This window comes from Macaca mulatta, chromosome 15 (genome assembly GCF_049350105.2).
Source record: "Macaca mulatta isolate MMU2019108-1 chromosome 15, T2T-MMU8v2.0, whole genome shotgun sequence".
NCBI lineage: Eukaryota > Metazoa > Chordata > Mammalia > Primates > Cercopithecidae > Macaca > Macaca mulatta.
The window spans coordinates 11749315-11768056 of NC_133420.1; the positions used below are offsets into that span (position 1 = coordinate 11749315).

Consider the following 18742-nt stretch of genomic DNA (forward strand, 5'->3'; position numbering starts at 1 on the left):
CTTGTGCGATTCAAATATAATTATCTGGAATCCCCCATCTTCGGATGATGAAGACCCAGCAGCCCTCACAGTGTTTTCTAGAAACTGGATTTTGTTTGAAGGGTGAACTGACTCCAAGTTTCTTCTATTTTCACCTATTGTCCTTCCTACGTGTCTCCTGGGGTTTTTCCCTTCCTCCCAATCTACATTAACCTGATAACAGCCAGCTATGTTTTCTACAATTCCCCTAAATTGACTCATGCCAAATACTGAATACAGTAGATTGGGAGGGTTCATTAAATCACGATAGAGCAACCTACAGCAGGAAAGTAGACACCTTTTTTCTTAAAGGGCCTTCAGCCATCCCACCCTGGAGAAGGTTGCTGATTGCCTCTTCTCCTCACGCAGTCTTTTTACTATGATTTTTTTTTTTTTTTTTTTGAGATGAAGTCTCACTGTCACTCAGGCTGGAGTGCAGTGTCATGATCTTGGCTCACTGCAAGCTCCATCTCCCAGGTTCAAGTGATTCTCCTGCCTCAGCCTCCTGAGTAGCTGGACTACAGGTCCGTGCCACCACACACAGCTAATTTTCGTATTTTTGGTAGAGACAGAGTTTCACAATATTGGTCAGACTGGTCTTGAACCCTTGACCTCGTGATCCATCCACGTTGGCTTCCGAAAGTGCTGGGATTACAGGCGTGAATCACCGCATCCGGCCTGCATCACTTTTTATGCCTCGTCTTCATCCTTATAGCTTCTCCTTCCTAGTGGCCTCAACTCCCAACCCCGGAGTAAGGGTCACAACTGTCCGTCTTCATGCAACACAGCTTAGTTCCCCTTCTTCTCCTCCCCACCATGCCCTATGGGTTGCTTTTCTACAACCAGAATGGAGACCCAGAGAGATCTGCTAAACTAAGACAGTTCTCACCCCTGGGAGAAAAATGTACTTCCCAGTTCTCAGTCCCGCTAAACTATTGTTAAGATAAAGGACCATGATAAATCCTATTGGCTAAGAGAAGAACGTTCTCCAGGTTGCCGTAGGATAAGAGAGGAGGTGACAGAATCTGCAGCCATTTGGTAGAATATGTGATATGTGAATCATTCTGAGGAATATGTTAAAATTCTGTAGTCACATCTTGGAAAATGGTATTTGCAGCAGAGGGAATAATGTAACAAAAAACCCAGGCAGAAAACAAATGAGTGTGTGTGGAGAACAACAATAATGTGATGTGAATGAAGGATTCGGTGTCATGAGTGAGAAATGGCTGACCGAAAGTAGGGAGATGCAGATAGGAAAATACCACGGGAAGACTGAACATCACATTAAGTGATTTAGGTGATTCTGCCTGCAGTGCAAATATTTTGGGCTCTGAAGTGAAGTCATCAAAAGGTTTACGTCTGTAATGGAGGATTGGTCTAGATAGCCTTTCAGATCCCACTCGGCTTTGAGATCCTTGATTCCGGGTCACACCTGCGGGTCTGGAGGGCAGTTCTGCAGAGTCATGAAGGAAGGATTCCAGGAGGCTGGAACACGAAGGACATTCAGGTGACTGCATCAAGAGATCAAGTGGGGTAACAAGAACCTGAACTAAAAGGAATGCAGTGTAAATATGAAGGAGAAAGAGGAAATGGGAAACTGATTAGAAACGATAAGTAGAGAAAAAGGAGAATATGTGATTCCAAGGTTTAGAACAGTATTTCTAAGTTATAGTCCCATAACTTCTTGCATAAACAGTATCTAAGAGTCATTTTAAAAAGAAGAGCAAACCTCCAAGTTCCACTGAAAGACATCAGCATCTCTGTGGAGTGAATTGGGGAAAGAGAATGAAGAGGTCTGTTCAACTTTTAGACACGCAAAATGTGAATTGAATTGCGTGAGTGACACCAACAATGTGAAGATATTTAGCAGGAGCTCTTTTTTCTCTTTTTGGCCTATGGTATTTAATCCTTCTATCATCATTATCGTCCTTTCTCTAATTTAATGTCTTTGAACCTTTATTCAAAAATCCACTACGTATATGTAACATGTTTGTGAGATTATTACTAGACCCTCTAGGAGGTTTCATTAACCCAGTTTTCTCTTATTATACCAATACCACACTATCTTGATAGTTCAGGTAAGTCCTCCACCTTTTTTTCCAAGTTGTCTTAGCTCTTTGGGGTCCTTTAAATTTCCGGACACATTTTGGAATCCGCTAGTTCATTTCTACTGGAAAAAAAATAAAAATAAAATGATGCTGGGATTTTGATTGGAATTGCATTAAACCTCTGATCCACAAGAGCAGAACTCACATCTTAACAATATTGAGCCTGCTGATCCATGAACACAGTATATCACTTCATTTATTTCTTTATCTCAGCATCACTGCCTGCTTTTCAGTGTATAGATCTTACACATCTTTTGTCAGATTTAGTCTGAAGTATTTCATGTTTTGATGTGCTATAAATAATATTGCTTTGTAAATTTCCATTTCCAATTATTTCTTTGCCAGTGTATAAAGAGATAAATATTGCTTGTGTGTTTAGCTTGTATCTTGCAAACTTTCCAAACTCACTTATTAGGAAGTAATTTATTATTATCAGTTTTAGTGTCTTTTTGTGATTTCAGGACATTTTCCACACAGGTGATCACATCACCTGAAGGTACAGATAGTTTTAAATCTTATTTTCTAATAAGCGTGCATTTTATATATTTCAACTTGCCTTATTGCATTGACTAGACTCCAAAAAAATGCTGAAAAGCAGTGAGAAAAAAATCAGGTGGGATGGTGAATACAGCCCTTGTTCTTCCGTTTTGACCTGAAGCACCCAGTGTGATCATTTTCTCATTTGATTTTTGTGAGGACTTTTTGTTTCCTTTTTTTCCTTTGTTTTTTAAAAATACACTTTATCTTTTAGGCAGTTTCACGTTCACAGAAAAATTGAGGGAAAGGTGCAGAGAGGCCTTCTATATGCCTTCCCTTCCCCCACGTGCACAGCCTCCCCCACTAACAACACTCCTGCCCCGAAGGACCATTTGTAGTAATTGAAGAACCTACGTTGACATATTGTCACCCAGAGTCCACAGTTTACATGAGGGCTCCGTCTTGGTGCTGGTTCTATGGGTTTGAACAAATATGTCATGACATGTATCCACCATGATAGCATCGTACAGAGCAGTTGCACTAAAATCCTAAAAATCTCCGTGTTTCACCTCATCTCTCCCTCTTCCCAACACCTGGGAACCACGGATATTTTCACTCCATAGTCTGGCCTTTTTCGCAATGTCCTTTAGTTGGAAGCTGACAGTATTTAGTCTTTTCCGATGGGCCTCTTTTGTGTAGCCGTGCATGTTTAAAGTTCCTACGTGTCTTTTCAGGGCTTGACAGCTCACTTCCTTTCAGTGCTAAAGAATATTCCATTGTCTGGATATATCACAGGTTATTTATCCACTCACCTAGTGAAGAACATTTTGGTTTCTTCGTTGCCTCCAAGTTTGAGCAATTATGAATAAAGCTGGAATAAAATTAGCAATTATCATTAAAGCTTCTATAAATGTCCATGTGCAGGTTTTTCTGTGAACACAAGTTTTCAACTCTTTTGGATAAATACCGAAGAGTGCAATTGCTGGATCACATGTTAAGAGGATATCTCATGCCCATGATACAGTGGGTATACAAAATGTGGCACGTATATACCACGGAATACTATGCAACCATAAAAACGAATGGGTTCCTGTCCTTTGCAGGGACATGGATGAAGCTGGAAGCCATCATTCTCAGCAAACTAAAAGAGGAACAGAAAACCAAACACCGCATGTTCTCACTCATAAGTGGGAGCTGAACAATGAGATCACATGGACACAGGGAAGGGAACGAGACACACGGAGGCCTGTTGGGGGGTGGGGACAAGAGGAGGGAGAGCATTAGGACAAATACTTCATGCAAGCAGGGCTTAAACCGTAAATGATGGGTTGACAGGTGCAGCAAACCACCATGGCACATGTATCCAAGAACTTAAAATTTAAAAATAAAAAAGAGTAGAGTTGGGTAAGACAATGTGATAATTTTACAAACACTAAACACTTCATACCCACTTCCCCACCTCCCTCAAGTACTTTCAACAGCATGCCATTGCTGTTATTAAGGGAATAAAGCATCTACCATCATCTCCCAGCCCCTGCCTGCCTTCATTCTTGTCTTGTGCCACTTTCTCCCGTGCTTCCTTCCTTGCACGAGCCTGTTTCCTGCTGCAAGAGGCATTCTGCACGCACCCTCATCTCTGTTTAGACCGTGGTGTCCCTACACTCCACCCCCCTCAACAATCAACCTCTACTTCTCTCCAGACTGCAAGGGGATCATACCTTCCAGAATGCATCGGTTTTCTACCTCTTATCCCAAGATACACCAGGTTCTTTTACAGCATAAATTTAGAGAATCCCGCTTCCCTTTCTTTGGTGCACTTTCCTCAATTCTTCATCAGAAACCCATTAGAGTGATTGTCATATTAGTGTCCATTCTCCCCATCAGGCTGCAGGTTCGTGAGAGCAGGGGCCACGGTCATGTTGGTGAACCATGGTATTCTCAGTGACTATCCATGTGCTTACAAAGTATTTGCTGAAGGAGTCAATGGGTCTGCAGTTCCAACCAAAGCTAGAAGCTTGACTTTGGAAGAATGAAAGTAGGTAACATCTCCAAAGCAGACCCTATAGCATGAGAAAAGAAGGGAAGAACGGAGGCAGAGCTGAAGGATGAATATCGGCACAGGAGTAGGTGAGAGTTCCAGAAATGCTGGGTTTTCACGTGTTTTTATTTACTTCATATCTGTGTTTCCGTCCCTGTGTAGCGTGACTCTCATATCCCTCAATTACTACATTTCTTTACTGACAAGGACAGAGGTGGTGCATTAGACACACTACTAACCAGCATACTCTCTCGGACTTGCAAGAAAATGTAGGAAAACAATCTAGAAATGGTATCTCAGAAAAAAAAAAATATGAGAGTAAATGTGGGAAAAAAAAAATCAATGTTTAAAGACAACTTCCCAACATATTTAGGAATCTCTGGGACCTAAAATTTCATCAGGACTCCCCACACTTCTTTCTTTTTACATTGCTGTGTCTGCGTGTGTGTGTGTGTGTGTGTGTGTGTGTGTGTGTGTGTGTGTGTGTGTGTGTGTGTGTGTGTGTGTGTGTGTATTCAACAGAAATCTACAAAAAAAAATGCTATTGCTAGAATAATGCTACTACAGGGGAGAAAAATGTAATCTTTTCTTCCACCCATCTTAGCTTCATTGGCTGGGGTTCCTATAACAAAACCAGATGAACCCCAAAAAAAGCAAACGGAGGCTTATTAGCATGTATATTTCATATATACATGGGAGATACACAGGGAATGAGGGAATCTCAAAGAGACAGCTCAGAGTTTTCTTTTATATAACATCTTCAACAAGGATAATAAATGTTTATAGAAGAGCCAAGACAAAGTAAACGGACTTTGGGTCATTGGGGGCAACAAATTGTGGGAAGGCCAATAAATGATAGATTTTTGTGTAAATTCCTCTGGTGCTGTTTCCCGAACGATAAGGGTCTGAAGTTGTCTGCAGAGATTGACCTGCGTCCTTTCTGGCAGAGAGGGGAGAAAGGGCACTTTTGTCTTTGTATAATATTATGTTGTGTGCTTTTCAGAAACTAGAGGGAAGGCCAGAGCACTTCTTAATGGCCTTCAGCTCAAAATATTTTAGCATAGAGTGTTTTTTTCTCTGCACTATTTCTGCTGCAGATATCTTTAAAGGCATCAGTCGCATCCTAAACACTACTTGTGGGGAAATATTGAGCAGAACGAGATCAAATGTATAATTCAGCCCCACAGAGTGTCTGAGCCACAGGACAGAGAACGGCCTGGGAGTCAAAGCAGACACTGAGCAGCTGACATTCTAAGAGGCTCCTTCCAGTAGATCGGCGCATAAACTCAAGTTCTTTTTACAGATTTGTCTGTGTTTCTTTTGTGCAAAAAAAAAAAAAAAAAAAGAATATATACATGTATATATATCCATATATATATATATATATATATATATATATATATATATATATATATCCCTGTAGCTAAAATACCTACTTCATAGTGCAAGAAAAACAACATCTGGAGCCTTAGCCAGAAACAGCAAAGACCCAGGCAGCCTGGTGGTGTCCGGCGGGGACAGCCCACGAGATCCATCAGCATGTGGCCCTGCGAGCCACCACCAGTAACATATGTTTACATGCTCATGAATGTCAGGCTCATTTAGAACAAATTAGCATCCATCAAATTCAAACAGCGAGCAGAGCAGCACATTTTCCTGTGTGTCAGTGGCCCCTGAGATACCAGGGAGAACTTGAATTGCCTGACTCCTTCAACTTCCAAGCATCCCAGAGGGAAAAGGCAGACCCCAGGAAAGGACTGTGCTGGAAACTATTTGTTCTTACAGATGTCCGGAGTAGTCTTGTGACTGACCCAAAGACTCCCCTCTGAGGGTGGGGGATACCTAGGGTAGGGGAAGGTGAATGTGCTGCCTTCTAAGACCTTCCTTCTAAGGGAGGGTGGGGAAACCCAGAGTAGGTGGAGGTAAGCCATGCTGGCAGGAGCTTCCCTCTAAGGGAGGGTGGGGGAGACCTAGGGTAGGTGGAGGTGAGCCGTGCGGGCAGGATCTTTCTTCTAAGGGAGGACGAAGTGTGCTTTGCTAGACTCTACGCTTGAGTCTCAGCTTGGCCGACCCAGATGGGAGCAAGTCACTTCTATCCTGATTCTGGGTGTCCTCATCTGTCATGGAAGCTTTGGTTCGATGAGCTTAAAGTCACTCCAGTTGCAAAGCTGTGTGACTTGTAGATACATGCCAGTGTGAATGACTCACTTCACTTTAACAAGTTGCACAGATAGCCAGGCTTCTCCTTAGATCAGTCAGGAGGCCCCAGAAGACTTTGTCACAGGCAAAGGGGTGATTAAAAGGAGTCACTGACGGGATTCTTTGGAGTTCGGTGGGCAGGGCCCAAGGGAAGTGAGAATAGCACTCCCCGGATCATGGGCAAGGGATGCCTGGGGAGGGGCTGCTAACGTGGACAGGCATGAGTAAGAGAGGAGGGAGGACAGCTCCTCTCCCTCCTCCACCTTCTACCTGCTGCCAGCAATGAATCCAACCAGCAGCCCTAGGCCAGGCCTCCAGAGTCAGAGCCAAGAAGAAGCCAGGCACATGGTGAAGCCACTAGTCCCCATCAACACCAAGGGTGCAGTAAGAATTTTGATGGAAATATTTAAAAACTCATTCAACAACTTCCTATCTCCCCAACCAGCCTCTGCATATGATTCCACCTTTTCCAACTACTGAGCGGTCATCAGGGGTTTCACAGGGGTGGGGCTGCCTGCTCTGCCCAGGGGCCCGAGACCCTCCAAACTTCGAAGGCCTGGGGTCCCCTCTCCCCTCCCTGGCGGCAACTGTCTTCTCTGCTGTCAAATTATCACTTCCATCCTCCCACAACACATGAGAATTTAAGACGGGATTTTGGTGGGGACACAGCTAAACCATATCAAAGGGGGGACATGGGGCTCCCTCATGGGGCTCTGGCATGATCTTGGGTGACACAGGTTCATAAGACCCCATCTGCTTCAAGTTTAGTTGCATACCCCAAGATTCCCAGGTTGTAGTCCTAACCCAGGACCTCAGAATGCGTCTGTATGTGGAGATAGACCTTTTAAAGAGGTGATTAAGGTAACAAAGTCATTAGGATTGATGACCTTGTAAGAAGAGATCAGGACACAGACATCTATAGAGTGACAACCGCACGAGGACACAAGAGAAGATGCCATCTGAAAGTCAAGGAGAGAGGCCTTAGGAGGAGCCAGCCCTGAACTCACCTTGACCTTAGACCTCCAGACTCCAGAACTGTGGGAAATACATCTCTGTTTTTTCACAAAACTGCCTGTGGCAGCCCAACCAGAACCGTGCGCCATCTTTGGTTCTCAGAAATTCCACTTGTTTTTATGCTGCTGGATTTTAGGAGGCCCCTGGATGACCAGTATGTGACTACAGTTAGAGAAGGAATTACTGGTGTAAGAGAGCCCCACACATCTCTGAGCGGACACCGTACAGCCCATGAGATATTGGGTGTAGTATCACCCTCTCTTCCCTAGGATATTAAGAACAATATCACAGGAGGGGTGTACAGCCGCAGCCCCTGCGTTACTGGGAGCAATAGCATCTTCTCCCCCTCTCGATATAAGAAACAATATCCCAGGGTGGGTGTACATCCCCTGTGATATTGGGCGTAATGTCATCGTCTCCCAATGCGGATATTGAGCATAGTGTCACAGGGGGTTGTATACCTTCTTTGCTATCGGGAATAATATCCTCTCCCCTCAGGATTGTAGGCAAAATATCGAAGGGATTTTACAACTCGTGCGATATGGGCAGTAATATCATCCTCTCCCCACCTAGATGTTAGGAACTCTATCACAGGCAGCCGTACACTTCTTGTGATTTTGGGAGTCATATCATCCTCTCCCATCATGGATATTAAGAACAATATTACAAAGGAGGTGTACACCCCCTGCCATATTGAGAGTAATATGCTCTCCCCCTTCGGGATATTAGGAACAATGTCGCAGGAGGTGTGTACAACCCCTGCGATATTGGGAGTAATATCATCCTCTCCCCCTGCATATAGGAAACAATATCACAGGAGGATGTACACCCCCTGCTATATTGGGAGTTGTATCATCCTCTCCCACCCAGGATATAAGGAACAAGACGACCGAACGGATGTACACCCACTGCCATAGTTTCAATAATGACATCCTCTACCCCCTGGCTGTAAGGAATAACATCATACAGGGGTGTACACTTTCTTCGATATTGGGAGTAATATCCTCTCCCCGCCGGATATCAGGAACAAGTCTATTATTATTAATATGAGAAAAATTAAGAGTAATCATCGATATTAATAATTAGTAAAATACTAAAAATGTTAACATTAGCATTAATAATCAATAGTAATATCACTATTAATAAAATAATATCAGCAATTAATGTTACTTAAATCAATACTAAGTGATGCTGGTAATAAAATAACAATATTAACAATTAATTTTAAGCATGCATAATCATATATTTAAAATAATTATCCATAATAACAGTATCCTATTAAAAATATCATTGATAATTGTTAATATCGATCATGGATGTTTAATAATTGATCATATTATTACTCCTAATACCGCAGGGGGTGTACACCTACCTGTGATGATGTTCCTAATATCCAGGGATAGGGAGCATGGGATTTTGTTCCTAATTATCAAAGGGGGGAGAGCGTAATATTACTCCCATAATGGCAGGGTGTGTACATTCCCCCCAAGGGATTGTTCTTGCTATTCAAAATGAGAGAGGATGACATGACTCCAGATATCGAAGGAAGTGCAAACCCACGTGTGATATTCTTTCTAATATCCAGAAAGGAAGAAGAGCATAGTAATCCTCATATGGCAGGAGGGGTACACTCACTCTGATATTTTTCCAAACATGCAAGGGGGAATGAGGATAATTGCATTCCCAATATCGCACCAAGGGTTGCACACCCCATGTGAGATGGTCCTTCATCATGTTTCAAGGCGGGAGGGATGATATTACATATATGGCAGAACGTGTACACCCCCCAGGGATATTGTTCCCATGATCCTGGAGGGAAGCGGATGATATTACTTTAAATATTACAGAAGGTGTACACGCCCCCAGTGATATTGTTTCTAATTTCCATGTCGGAGAGGAGGATATGACACCCAATAATTCAGGGAGTAGAAGCAATCCCGGGATATTCTTAACATTCAGGGAGGAAGAGGATGATATTACTCCCAATACAGACGGGTGTACACCCTCTGATAGTGTACACACTGAGGGTATACAGCCATCTGTGAAAGAGTTCATAATTTCCAGAGGGGGAGATGATATTACTCACAATATCGTAAACTGGCTATGAGTCCACCATGGCCCCTAATAGCCAGCGGGAGGAGAAGGGGTGGCTATTAGTCCCCACCTTGTGGGGGGTGCCTCACTAGGCTCCTCAAATCTGCCAAGCCTCCACCTGTCGAGTCTGGCCTGGATTCTCACACGCCTGCACAGCCTTCATCTGGTTCATAACTCAGCTCACAAAGGCCCTAGTACCGCGGCAAGGATGGCGGTGGTCACACCTGTGGCCATTTATCCTCTCTGCATCTAGCTCCTCTCCCTGAGGCAACAGCACCTCTGAAGTCACAGTCTGGCCTCCCAACTCTCCCCTCCCGAGCTTCTTGGCGTGTTGCTCTGCTACACACACCTCAGCAAATACTGCTGATTAGCCAGAATCACCCAGAAATCTCTTAACCTTGATTCTGACTGCTTTTGTAATTTGTAATATTTGTACTTCTGGTGTGATTTGAGGAACAACACATTTTAAAATTAGAGAAGATGTGGTTTTTATTCTCTCCTTTCTACTTGCAACCTTGAAAATTCAAGTAGCAGCAAGGGTTTGTTGAAAGTAACTTCCACCAAATAGAACCTATTACAAAGGTACTACAGAGTGTCAAATAACCACATAGATGTAAAATAGAGATGCAGACACAGATATAGAATCCAATGGTTAAACCAAATTGAGAAATGCTTGCCAGTTTGATAGGACTTCTAAAACTTGACAAAAATGTTGGCTAAGGGATACAAGACGTTATGAGATGAGTGAGATGCTTGGCCTAGAACCACAGGCTCTCTCCTCTTTACAGCAGAAAATCCATAAGGAAGTCAAATCTGAAAGAATCAGGTACCATTGAACGGCATACTCAGCCATGCTTCCCCATCCCTGGGCCAGCTGCGGTGAGTGCAACCAGTCGTTCACCAACATCCATCATCCATCCTCCAGGCCATGGCTACACTTCACTCCCAGACTCCCTGTCATTATGCAGATTAGGTAAATCATGGCCACTCTCACCTTAAGCCTCCCCCACAGCCACCGTGGCAATCACCCAGTCCCAACCACAGGAAGGACGGCAGTGTCCTTGGGAACGCAGAGCAGGGGTCTGAAACGAACCTGGATCCCTGAATACCTCATGGAGCAGTCACCAGCCTGGAACATCCTCCCTCATGAGTTTACAAGAGAGAAAAACTCCTTGGTTCCTCAAACTACAATACTGCAGAGTCTCAGGTCACAGCATCCTTACCTATCCTTGTCAGGAACCGTTCATGCTCATCAAGACATGAGAACAAAACTGCAGTGGCACAGTCACACACACCCAGAACGCAGACCACCAGCTGCTCACATTCATCGTATTAACACCAAAAAGCCACCGTGGTGGATATCCTGGATGTGGACACTCGACGGCTTTTTGCTGGAGATGCACTTTGTGCATTTATCGCACGACCATCTTGGCGTCAGGAGGGGCTGTGCAGATGGCAGTTGTGCACGTCACAGGGAGTCTCACTCACTGGACTCTCAGCCAGCTCCCACTATCAGTGCCCGCAGAGTCCTCTCCTCCGGGAGCACATGCTCGGATGCCACAGTGGCCTGTGGATCCACACAACAGCACTGTGTGCCCCAGGAGCTTAGAAAGTACCACTGCATCAATGCCTCCACAGGTGAGGCTGGGCGCAGAAGCCACCCTCAAACAGTTATGGTCCTCGGTGGGGCTGGTGTCCAGGCAGGAAGGCGGCTCAGCGGCTCTCCTCTCACTGTGGAACTTCCTAGGTCCCCACATGGACAGAACCAAAATAACACGCAACAAACAACAGGAACGAGAACACGACCAGCAGCTTCTGAGATGAACAAGCTGGGCTGATCATGAGACACCTCATAGGGACGGTGCCAAAGCCCCTCCCAGTGACCTGTGAGGACAGCGCTACCAGCATCTCCCTAAAACCAGCCCAAGTCGAGTTAGACTCCAGGCTTCCCAGGAGTGGGCAGATCTATTCAATCCCACAGTCTGAACCTTCTAGGCCGTGTGTCATGGCCCCCATCTCACATATGGGAACGCGGACACTGCACCATAGACCCGGCCCCAAGCCCTGGTTTCTTCTTCGACGCCACACACCAGTACAGTGAGCACTTAGGATCTGGGCATTCACAGAAAATACTGCTTAACTAAAACTTCTGATTTAGAACATGTTGAATTCCTACTCACAAAGCTCAAAGTGTTCTGTCCTAGGAGGCGGCAGTTGTAACTAAGCATGAGAGAAGAAGAGGTCAGAGTGGTGCCAAGTATTAAATATTCCTCTAAATCTATTCACCAGGTCGCCATGCTATTGTCACCTGCTTCATTTTCTGTCCTTAAAAGACATAATAGTTACTTTTCAAAATAGACAACCTGTTTTACTGATGCTTAGCTATAAAGTAGCGAGCTACATATCCAAAAGGGAGATATGGGAAAACAGAAAAAGTCCACAAGCGATCGGGTGGGAGGGCAGCTGCAGCAGCATCTTGCTCTGTTGCGTTGTGAGCCAGCCACATGGGCTGGACAGCTCACTTAGCCACTGAAATTATATCATCTAAGATTTTGTTGCAGTTACTTTGATAAATTCTCCTTCCTGCTATGAAGAGTAAGGTTTGGGGTTTTTTTTTTTTGGTGTTTTTTTTTTTTTTTTTTTTTTTTTGCGTCAGAGTCTCCTGTGTCACCCAGGCCAGAGTGCAGTATTACAATCACAGCTCATTGCGGCCTTGACCTTCTGGCTCAAGCAATCCTCCCACCTCAGCCTTCCAAGCAGCTGGGACCCACAGGCGAGTTTGATTTCTTTGCTAACGAATTCCTAATTCACCTCACAGCGGGCCTGTCAGGGCCATATGCTTGGAGGTCCACCTTGCCGACAGTCCGTGTGGTCTCTAAGGTGGATGCACTCCGGTTGCCCGGGCTCTGCACGTGATGTTGAGTCTCCACGCCTGCCGTTGTATAAGGGACTGACAGCCCAGAGTGTCTCGACGTGCCATCGTGAGCTGGGCTTTATTCCACAGGGCAACTCTGCTTCCCATGACGAGATGTAGCATGTGAGCACAGATCAAAGGGTATCAGCAACTAACCCAATCCCCAGGTACTAAGCAGAGGACCGAGAGTTTAGTTCCTTACTTATTTGCTACGGGCTTGATTCAAAAGAGCTTTCTGGGATCCTAGGGACAAACATCTCTAACTGGTAAGAATTCTGGCTTTAGTAATGGAAGAATCACCTAAGGCCCATTTTGTAACTGCTGTTCTCATCAGAACTTGAGGCCAAAGGGAAAAATAAAAGGGGTGCCAAGATCGTGACACCCCAGTTTGCACAAGGCCAATCAGCCTGCTTGAGGGGGTGAAAGGAGTAGGATTTTTAAACTGCTGAGTTTTAAAAACATGGCTGTAGGCTCGGCACACTGGCTCATGTCTATAAGACGAGCACTTTGGGAAGCCGAGGTGGGAGGATTGCTTGAGGCCAGGAGTTCAAGACTGGCTTGAATAACACAGCAATACCCTATCTCTTTAAAAAGAGAAAAAAAAAGGTTATTAAAATAGTAACAAAAAGGTTAATACAATAAATTACTATATCAACATGGCACCCCCCTGCTGTCAGATGAGGTACAATCTCTGTGTCTACGATGAGGTCTGGAGAGAAATGTAACCAGCATCATAGGGAAGGTCGACCCCAAAGCCCCACAACACTACTCCTGTACAGTTTGTTAACCAGCATGAAGTCTCCTCCACAATCAGAAGCCTGGTTTAGAGGAAAGCTGCCCACGGGACCTGGGTGGACTCCAGACGCCGGCCGACCAGACAGCCCCACCCTGGGACCCTGCCGGCAGCCCCGACTGGACAGAATGGCCTCGTGAGTGTCCTTTCCCGCCACAAGCTGCAGACCCTGAGCCAGTCCTGGCTGTGACTGAGGCTGCGCATAAACGTCTGCGCCCAACAGCTCACCTTTGTACATGACACGCCCAGTCCACTTCATTTCAAATGTTACACTCGCCCCAAGGCGAACATGGATGTTACAGGTTAACTCACTGCATGTGTGCTAGACTTTCCCTGTAAGTGTTCAGACATTGCACGAACCGGATGAGCAAACCCCACTTTCCTTGTAAACTTTCAGACATTCCATGAGCCCGATGAACACACACAGCCAACAAACCCTGGAATGTGTAGCGCCGCGGCCTCCTCCCCTCCTGAGGGGCGTGTGTTTACAGCTCCCCCGAGACCACATTTCCCAAAGCACAGAGTGTTACTCTGAAAATAAAACCTCCTTTTTCCTTCCTCTGTACATCTCGTGGTCGTGTTAACAACTATTGCTACAAATGCAGAGAAACGGGGTATCATCCGTGCTGGTCACCGAATTCCTACCACCAAAGCTTCAGGGCCCCCCAGTCTGAAGGAAGCTTCTATCGACCTAAAGCCAACTCTGGAGACGAAGGCCGAGCTGGGGAAAGGCTGTGTCACCGCAAATCCACACCACGGGGCCCTCTGCAGTTGTGTGTAAGGAACTCTTGGCCTGTCCTGGGGTTTGGGGAGATCAGGATGCAAGCAGATACCTTACGCTCTGCCACAGGACTGAGAAGTCTGCGGAACCTCAGAGGAACACGGAGACAAATGGCTGCATGAATCCCACAGGCCGAGCCTTGATGGGCGCCCCTGTCAAGAACACAGACACGCCGGGAGGGGCAGCCGATACAGGCAACGCCTGCAACCCCAGCACGCGGCAGCGTCCAAGTGTGGGGGTCTCTGGCCAGGCTCCACCGCAACTGCCATATTCTGTGACAAAATTTTAAAAATAGGTTTTAACTAGTTATAACTCTAACTTGCTTTACATATAAACAGAACACAGGGTACCAACAGACTCCAAAATACTTCACCTAGAACCAAGTGTAGAATGCAGATGGCTGCTGCTCCGAGTGTGACGAGTCCCCCTGTAATGCCATAAGTCCTAGATCTAGGTGACTAAGTGCTCTTCCTAAACCAGATGGCACCTTGAGGCTCTGAGGGCACCCTCTGTCCCCAGGCCAGTCCATCAGCCCCGGCAGAAGCTTCTAGAATAACAGCCTCTGGATTTGTATTGGACGGATGTAAACCAGGCAAAGTCACAGGGGCTCATCCTAGAAGCCCATCCGTTTACCCACTCATGCCCTGGAGAGCCCTGCCCCCAGCTCCACACTTGCAGTCACACTGAACCACAGGAACTGGCTTCTAGGCCCTCAAGCCACTCCCTCTCGCCCCTGGACAGAACCTTCTCAAACCGTGAGACCCAGAGTAGCCTTAACAGGTGGTCCCAGCAGAACTGGCCACTGCGTGATTTGATATTTTGTGTGTGTGTGTGGGGGGGTGGTTCTTGTTCTGTTACTCAGGCACAGTGCACCATAAACACAGTGGTGCTATCATGGTTCACTGCAGCCTCAACCTGCCAGGCTTGGGTGATCCTCCAGCCTCAGCTTCCCGAGTAGCTGGGCCCATAGGTGCACATCACCACTCCTATTTAATTTTTTGTAGAGTCAGGATCTTGCTATGTTGCCCAGGCTGGTCTCGAATTCCTGGGCTCAAAAGTGAACTGCCCACCTCAGCTTCCCAAGGTGCTGGGATGACAGGTGTGAGCCACTATGCCCAGCCTAGAATTGGTTTTTCTTAAACCTGAGTTTGACACATGAACCCCACTTACATAGATATCAACACACTCACAGCTCAAGAGTTTTTCTGAATCTCGATTCTGTCTGTTCAAGGTCAATATCTAAGAAAGGGTCAGAACTGACCCTCCCCCCTCAATGAAGCCTAAGGGCAAATGCAGCAGCATCTCAGGATATGAGGAGACAAAGTAAGAAGGGTGGAAAATACACACTGAAATTCTAGTGCTAGAATCGTAATCACCAACACTTTAAGTGGCAATCTGCTTTCCAAAACATGCAGTAGCTGGATTAACTTCAAAGTCACCAGATTCCACAGGCAGGAGATCAGAGGGGCACAGCTTTCTAAGGCCGCACAGCCCGGGGCAGTGTAACAGCCTCGGGGCAAAGTAAACTAAACAAAGGCTTGCTTCTCTCAAGGATGAAGGTGCTCAAGTCCTTCCAAATAGATTCTTCTTCTAAGTAAGTTAGATGCCTCCTACAACACTGTTTAGAGTGCCAGTGTGTTCAGAAACATGCAGTGGAAAATACATCTCAGAACCCCAAAATCACTAAGCTAAAGGGATGTCAACGTGAGGAACAGCTTAGGGCAAACCTACCTCCCATGCTCTTCCGAACAGAAACAGCTACTGGGGTGGGGGGGGGGAAGCCATGTACCTCCCTCACAACCGATCCACAAGGAAATTCCTCATGACAGAGGAGAGAACTCAAAGTTACCATCTGCACACGGAGATAAATGCGGATCTGACTGCTTCCTCTGGAAAGGTTCACTAGAATTGCATTTGTCAGATCTACCTGTGACCTGGAAACCCCTCCCCACTTCGAGCCGTCCCTCCCTTCCTAGACCAAACCAATGTACATCTCACATATATTGTTGTCTCACATCTCTCTAAAATGTGTAAGACCAAGTTGTGCCCCAAACACCTTGGGCACATGTCCAGGACCTCCTGAGGCTGTCGCAGTGTGTCCTCAACCCCTCCTGAGGCTGTGTCTTTAACCTTGGGAAAAGGAACTCTCTATGGGCCGAGAACCGTCTCAGAGATCCTTCTGGTTTACAGGAAGCATTCTCTCCTGCGAGTATAACGATGAAATCATGTGGAATTACAAAGTGCCACTTTAGTAAAGGCCAAAGGAATTAGGGTTCGATGTGCTTAAAAAACAAACAAAATCAAGTAACGTTCTGTCAATGGACCATGAAGCCCACAACCCCTTTTGCAGTGAAGATGTCAACTGGGACGAGAGGCCCCTCCTGCGGATGCAGCAAAGGCTACCCTCTGACCCCACTTCCCAGAGTCCAGGTTCCCATTGCTCAGGGAAAAGCAATCCCAGCTTCACGGGGCTCAGGCCTCCAAACCCAACTCCCACCCATGCTGGAGAATCACCCCAGGGACTAGCGAAATGGCAGGTGCAACTCTCACCTCATCCCCTTAAAGGGGAAAAGGCACCTTCCCGCTCCTCTTCCTGCTGGTGGGAACAGGGGCAGGAGCTGGAGGCGCAGGAGCTAGAGGGGCAGGAGCTGGAGGGGCAGGAGGGAAGCAGCCTGGGTCCCTGCTAGTCACAGATGGCAAATGCCAACCATCCCCGACCTTCACTTTGAAAAGAAATCCTTCTCTTTTGTCAGGTCCCTGGTTAGAAGTTTGCACCCATTCCTTAAAAACAAAACAAAAACAAAAACAAACATGAAAAAAAACTCAGATACAAAATGGGTGTTTTGCTGACAATATTTCAATTACCTAGAGGCCTTGGGTCAAATGACGGCAAAACAGGAATCTGAACACTGTTATTCAGGAAACTATCTTCCACAGCCCCATCTACCCTCCCAGGCTCTCACCTTATGCTGTTTGTCTGCTAGATGATTAACAATAATTGGTTTTAAAAACTAGGTGTACAGAACAGACAAAAGTCAGCTCGGGTGGAGGGGAAGCAGGATAAGATCCCCTTCCCCGCAGGATGGTGGAGGAGGAACCTTCAGCACCTGGGTTTTCAGGATGCTGGATCTCTGAGAGCATCTCTCACAGCTCAAGTACGGCCAGACCCTCCTCTGACACAGCCTATTCAGGCGACGGTGGCACCTGCCCTAGAGATCCACAGCCCTGCGCGAGGCTCAATTGGAGCTGAACTTTCCTCCCTTGGTAAGAGTCAGGGCCAGGGGTGGGGAGAGGAGAGAAGCAGCAGGCCTGAGGGGCACTGTGGAAACTCCATGCCACGCTAACTCTCGTCTGACGTGCTCCGGCCAAAGCCACAGCTTCTCGGAGGGCATTTCCCTTCACACATCCGGAAATCATCAACGTCTAGTCTCCCCACAGAACAGATCGTTCCCCAGGAGGCAGACACTTGGCTGTAACACGGGGTAATGAGGGGCGCGCCTTCGTGCCCATTCTGTAATGTTTCCTGTTACCTATTTTACCTTAAGCTACAAATGATTCCCGTTTACACGGGACACAGTGACACAGACAGCAAAACACATGAGATTCAGTGTGATCCCACACCCGTCACTGCTGACCTCAAGTTCTTTGTTCGTTTTGCTTCTAGAGTTTGTACTCTCTCCCGGGGTTCCAGGCCTGTGGATTCAACCAATCATATATCAAGAATATTTTTTAATGTGTTTGTATTAAGAATTAGAATTTATTATTCATTAAACAACTACTCGCATGGCATGTCCATAGTATAGCTGTTACGAGCAACCCTGACATGACTGTCTGCAGGAGGATGTGCGTATGTCATATGCAAACACCATGCCATTTTAGGGCAGGGACCTCAACACCCACAGACCTCGGATTCCATAGGCAGTCCTGCAGCCCACCCCCAAGGGCACTGTGGAATGCCTATAATAGAAAATGTGGAGATTTTAAATAGTTATGTACTAAATCTAATCTTTTGTTAAGAAATTACTGTGTATCATGTGTATTATTTGGAAGTCCTTCATGGCCCAGAGACTTGACATGTTCTTATATTTTTGTCCACTGATCTAGTCATTTCAGTAAGCTTATTGAACACAAATCAATTTTACAATTAAATTCTTACAGGAATCACACTCAATCTGTAAGCTGCTTTGGTTTTTAAAGGGAAATAACCAATAGTTTTGCAAACCAGGTATATCATAGAATAACAGGACAAAGCAGCCCCATGACATGCAAAAACATGAGGTTTCAAAGCTAACCACTGTAAAACATG

The 18742-nt window shown here is 45.9% G+C and overlaps 1 long non-coding RNA gene across 2 annotated transcripts in view; it reads right to left on the reverse strand.

Moving 5' to 3' along the window:
• Positions 1 to 389: 389 nt before the first annotated feature.
• The window catches only part of LOC144334836 (uncharacterized), a 38614-nt gene continuing 20261 nt past the window's right edge, over positions 390 to 18742 (reverse strand). Inside the window, exons 2-3 of one of the 2 annotated variants that reach the window (XR_013405078.1) lie at positions 3416 to 3474; positions 390 to 2185 (exon numbers count right to left, since the gene is read on the reverse strand). This is a non-coding gene — a long non-coding RNA (uncharacterized LOC144334836). Of the gene's footprint in view, positions 2189 to 3415; positions 3475 to 18742 lie in introns of both variants that reach the window. The other variant, XR_013405077.1, reaches the window with a different exon arrangement.